The sequence below is a fragment of the Pan troglodytes genome, chromosome 4 (assembly GCF_028858775.2).
Source record: "Pan troglodytes isolate AG18354 chromosome 4, NHGRI_mPanTro3-v2.0_pri, whole genome shotgun sequence".
In the NCBI taxonomy this organism is placed as follows: domain Eukaryota; kingdom Metazoa; phylum Chordata; class Mammalia; order Primates; family Hominidae; genus Pan; species Pan troglodytes.
Window position 1 is genome coordinate 9,532,674 of NC_072402.2, and position 6,000 is coordinate 9,538,673.

The 6,000-nt window shown below is 33.0% G+C and overlaps 1 long non-coding RNA gene across 2 annotated transcripts in view; it reads left to right on the forward strand.

Annotated features, from left to right (window-relative positions):
- LOC107974617 (uncharacterized) overlaps window positions 1-4,952 on the forward strand; it is a 50,061-nt gene extending 45,109 nt beyond the window's left edge. For both annotated transcript variants that reach the window (XR_008547870.2, XR_010157143.1), the window contains one exon: window positions 4,723-4,952. This is a non-coding gene — a long non-coding RNA (uncharacterized LOC107974617). The remainder of the gene's footprint in view (window positions 1-4,722) is intronic.
- Window positions 4,953-6,000: the final 1,048 nt, after the last annotated feature.

The following is a 6,000-nucleotide window of genomic DNA, read 5'->3' on the forward strand; positions in this document are numbered from 1 at the left end:
AGGTTTGCATTTTTGTCTTCTGGAAGCTCTGGGGTTTGCATCTATTGCTAAAATAGAATCAAAGTTGTCGGCATCAAAGGAGCAAAGCTCAATCCCCTTTAAAATTTCTAAGAAAACACCTGTGTCTAAATGCCAAGTAAACAATTTAATAATAATGTGACATTCTATAAAGAATTTTCATTTTCTAATAAAGTTTTTTTTATGTCACTTTAGCAGAATAAATATCAGGAAAAAAATAGAAAGGTCACCCAACTGATTATTTCTCAAACCACACAGTACCATTGACTAAAGTAAGAGTTTTAATTCATCTAAATTTCTTTGGACTGTTGAACAAAGGTTTTATAGATTTGAGGTTATGTGAAGATTATAAACTTAATAATACAACTCGACTTCACATACCCTAGCTTCTGCCTATAGACCATGACTTGGTAAAAAGGGCAGATGCACATGTTGTATTAAATATGAAGTTAATATCCATCCTCTCATTCCAACTACCTTCTTTTCTTAACATGAAATTTACTTTGACCTTCTCAAATAATAATTCTCCGTAGCTGGAAGAGGGCAGGGAAGGATAATATAATGAATGTTACAAAGTGATGGGCAGGCAGGGTAGGGGGGTGGGGGAATGACCTAGAATGTTAAATCTAGCTAAATTTATATTATGAAGGCAAAATAAAGACATAATTTAGTTCAAACAAAATCAGATGCAATCTTTTTTAGCCAACTTTCTCTACAAGATATAATAGAGAAATTTCTTCAGGTTGAAGGAAAATTATAGTACGTTAAAATTTGTATATACATAAAGGAATGTGCAGACTTGGAAATGATAAATATCTATGTAAATAAGACAAGTATTTTAGATTTCTATTTAAAATATAATTAACAGTTTAAAGAAGAATTTCTCAAACACTTTTGTCTCATCATACCTTTGTAGTTGTGATAATTATTGAGGATCCTGGATAATTTGTTGATGTGGATTACATCTACTAATATTTTCTGTATTAGAAATTAAAATTGACGTATTTATTAATAATATCTATTAATGAAAATATTTATTTATTTGTTTAAAACTAGTAATAATAACCCCATTTTTTATTAACAAAAAATAATATCTTTTTAAGAAAAGTATATTTTTCAAGGAAGAAAAACAATTAGTGAGGAGAATGGCATTTAAAAAATATTTTGCCAATCGCTTCAATTCCAGACTTAATAAGGAGCAGCTAAAGCATAATATGTGCTTTTGCATTTGGTCTGTTGCAATATCGTATATCATGTAGCCTTTGAGAGAATGAGAATGAAAGTGTAAGCAGTGTCTTACAATTATGAAAATAGTTTCCACCTCATGGATACCCTGAAAAGATCCTATGAACCACAGGAGACCCCAGACTGCACTTTTAGAACTATTTGTGTAAAGCAAAAATAATAGGACTGTACTTTGAAGTTTATGACCTATATAGAAATAAAATATATGAAAACATTAGCATATAGGTTGGAAGGGAAAAATGAAAGTAAATTTTGTATGATTCTCATCCTTTACCTGTGGCTCTATAATATAATTTAGAAGTAGCCTGGGGTAAGCTAAATATGTGTATTGGAAAGCCTAGAGCAATTATTAAGAATAAATAAATAAAACAAATTTAACAAATAATTTAAAAGTGGAGAATATTAAAATATAACATTAAAAATAATCATTTAATCTTAAAGAAGTCAGGAAGAGAGGCAAAAAGAAAATATGAATATATGGCACATATAGAAAATAAACAATAAAATGCTAATCATGTGCCCAAGAATATCATAAATTACATTAAATGTAAATGGGTCATAATCAATGACTTAAGCTTCTACCTAAAAAGCTAGAAAAAGAAGGAAAGACCAAGTTTGACCAAAATAAGTATAAGTAAGGAAATAATAAGGGTTGAAACAACAAAATAGAAAATAAAGCAACAGTATAGAAAATCAATAAAAGCAAAAGCTTGACCTTAGACTACATCAGTAAAATTAAAAAACTCTTATTACTCATTCTGATCAAACTTATACAGGAACTGAAAACCTAATACCACATGTTCTCACTCATAAGTGGGAGTTGAACAATGAGAACGCATGGACACAGGGAAGGGATCATCACACAGTGGGGCCTGTCAGAGGCTAGGGAAGGGATAACATTAGGAGAAATACCTAATGTAGATGAGGGGTTGATGGGTGCAGCAAACCACCATGGCATGTGTATACCTATGTAACAAACCTGCATGTTCTGCAAATGTATCCTAAAACTTAAAGTATAATTTAAAAAAATTAAAAATTAGAAATTAGAATAATGAAATATATTAGGAATAAATTTGTCAAAAAATCAACTTAAATAAGTATATAAATTCCTCAAAAGATGAAAACAAAATTGAAACAAAAAGGAAAATATTAAAATAACCTTTACCCCAAAATTAAATTTTAAATAAAAAGTTTTTTATAAAAATCTAAGTCCCAGATGGATTCACTGGTGAATTCCATCAAATATTTAACACAAAAGTAATACCAATCTTATGCAATAGTTTTTTAAGTAAGAGGACAAAACATTTTGCAAATCCTTTTATAAGGCCAGCATGGCCCCATTCATTAGCAAAACCAGAGACAGTACAAGCAAGTGTAGCTATGACTCTTAAGAACATTTATGCAAAATCCTTTACAAAATCTTACTGTTTAGCAAAACAAATGCAGAAATATATAGAAAGACTAGTACTTAAAGGTCAAGTGAGGTTATTCTTAGGAATGCAAAGTTGGTTTATCATTCAAACCACAATCATTTAAATTCTCCACATGCAGGCAATATAGAAAAACTCTATGATTATTTCAACAGAAGCAAATAATAATTTGTGAGAATTCAAAGTGTATTCATTATATTTTTTAAAAATCAGAAGATTAGGATTAGTTTTAAAAAAAGCCTTCTATAACCTAATCTAACCTAATACAGAATTTGAAAGAATAAAACTTCCTCTCTCAGTTTAAGAAAATTTCAAGTCTTTCTGCTCACACAGTTCTGCTAAGCCTTATACTGGAGATCTCAACCATTGAAATAAGGCAAGGGAAATAAATTTTCAAAATACAAAATAGAAATGAGGAAACAGGATTATTCTTATTCAGAGACATGAATGTGTCACACAGAATATCCTTAAAAAATTACAAATAGCAGAACTAATAAGTTATTTTTGCAAGACTACAGGGAACAAAGTCAACATACAAAAATAAAATGACTTATATGCAAATAAACAGTTAAAATATAAAATTTTGGAAATTCACGATTATGCCAAAACCAGGAGATAACCAGAGACAAATTTAATAAAACCTTGAATTTAATATTGAAGCCCTATACAATGAAAACTATAAATCATTCCTGAGAGAAATTATAAAAGATCTATATAAATGAAAACATGTATTTTTTTACTGGATTAGAAAGCTCAATATTGTCAAGACGTCAGTTCTCCTCAACGTGATCCATAGATTTAAGGTAATTCCAAATTAAATCTAATAAGTTTCTAAGGAAATTTAACAAGATATCTCTAAAATGTATGTGGTTATAAGCTAGAATATCCAAAATGATTTTGAAAGTGAAGCACCAAACTGGACAACTTACACTGCTTTGTCTCAAGACTTTTAGAAAGCTAAAAAGCATTAATTAGGAGTTATAGGTGGATGTATGGACCCACATACAGCCTTATTTTAGCTATGAGGCTGTAGAAATTATGACTGTTTTCAATGATGATTCCAGAATTCAGGATTCAGTGACAGACTGAGGATCATAAGGGATCGCCGCTATTGCTCTGTGCCTCACTTCTGCTCCAGGTGATGCTAAGGTTGGTGAGCCAGGGTTGGTAGACTCAGCACCTTTCCTGTCAGAGGCCCTGGCAGCCTGGAACACTGCGGGCTTTGAATGAGTGACACACACTTTGGCCTTATTTTGCTAATCCTTTACGCTGCCCTTGCAGACTCATCTTTTCAAAAGTTTCTCAATTCTAAATATTTTACTTTAAAAATGGCAACATATGTAGTACCAGGTATAAAACCAAAGGAAAACCCAAAAGAAGAAAATAGGTTTTAACAACTGTATAATAAGTAAACACTACTTAGAGCTATTTTTCTAAAGCCCAGAGCAGAGAGATATAGGCAAAAGTTAGATGAGTATTGAATGAATAGAAACTGGTTTACACTTATCTACAGCAATAGAAGTCAAAACAGCAGCTGCATGCAGGAGGGATACTGAATGGAGAGGAGCACTCAGGTACCCTTGGGGAGCTGGAAATGTTCTATAGGAATATATGCATGTAAATATATAGACTCAGTTGAGCTGCACACCTATTAGTGCAGTTCCCTCTATGTGTGCTTCTTTCAATAAATGAGCACAAAACTGTGCTTGATAGAATTGATTTTGTTAGAGATGCTGATTGAGAGAATGCAAAATTAGATTTGGAAATATTTTATTGTCCTATAAGAAAATTTCCCCCTTAAAATACATCTAAAATAAATTGGAGTAAGGAACAAGCAGGCTATGTTTAAACACAGAGCTCACTGGTCATGTGGGATCCAATTTAATGAGAAGGGACATAAAGCAATTTCCCATCAATGGAAGTCCCCATCACCCAGTCCTGGAGTTTTCCTGAAAGGCAAAGCAACCTCCTGCTGAATCTTCAAACACCATGGCCCTGAGCGTGCTGTATTTGTCTTTATTTATGACAGCCACACACTATCTCATGGCAGAAGACACCACTTAACCCAGGCATCCCACATGGAGGCTGTGTGTACTGGCAGATTTTTAATGACCAGGACCACTATGGATCATAGAACAACTTGGAAGCTAGTTCTCTTTTTGAGCATTGACATCCATCAATCTTTCGCCTTTACCTAATGCTGCATTCAAAAGAAATATGTGAAGCAGCAGCAAATTAAAGAAGACCAAAATCTGAACCACTGCCAGGCTCTCTCCATGTAAGTGGGTTTCTTTGTTCTCCTTATAAGGCAAGATAATGAAGAACTTTTAACTAAGAGGGTGGGCTAATGTTATTATAAATTAATAATATAATGACTGATTCAGGGATAGACTGCTTAGACGGAGCATGGTAGAGTGTTGAAGTCCTGGGCTGGGTACACTGTGAAGGTCCTACAAAGAAACAAGACTCAATTTTCTAAGTGAGCAATTTACAGCGATTACAAGGAAAACAAGCACGATGTTTAGGGGAGGAACAGATGTACCTAAAATCTCAGTGATTCAATGTAATAGAAAATTAGATCTTGTTCCTATAAACTACAATAAGCATGTTCATTTCTGTGGGCCCATTCACGGCCCCATACCATGGGAAGCTCAACCTGTGTAGCACCTGGTGACCTCTCAGCTGGTTGAGGGAGAGACATAGTGGTGGGTATGTCTGGTGGGCTTTGAGGGTCAGGCCTAGAAGCAGCATCAATCACATCTGTCCACATCCAGTTGGCTGGAAGTCAGTCATGTGGCTACATCTAGATAAAAAGTGTCCAGCAAAAGTAGCTATATTATGGAAGAGATGCATGAGTCTTTGGTGGCCTGAGAGCTGTCTCCACCACAGACAACAAAAGTACTGTTTGAAAATAATTTTCAAGACTATTAATACAGTAAGTTATTTTAATGGGTCCAAAGTATAAAATGCGTGCCTTGGACATGAAAATATCAAAGCGATTGGATTCAATTATCCAAAAATAATCTGCCAGGAAGACTTACCTTTGAAATAAAATAATTCCTACTTTAAGGGTAGAGCAGTAAGAAATGTATAAAAGGACTGGAATATATAAATTGAGAAAATGGAGTAAAGATCAATAATTCTTCATTAGGGAGACTTAGGTATTAATTAATTTCTATATAAGAGTATGTGTGTGAAAATTTTAAAGTATAAACTTTCTTTTAAAGTATATGCTTTGTTTAAACACAATATACAAAATTTATACAAATCAGGGGTGCTCACCTCAATAAATTTTAACAAAATGAAC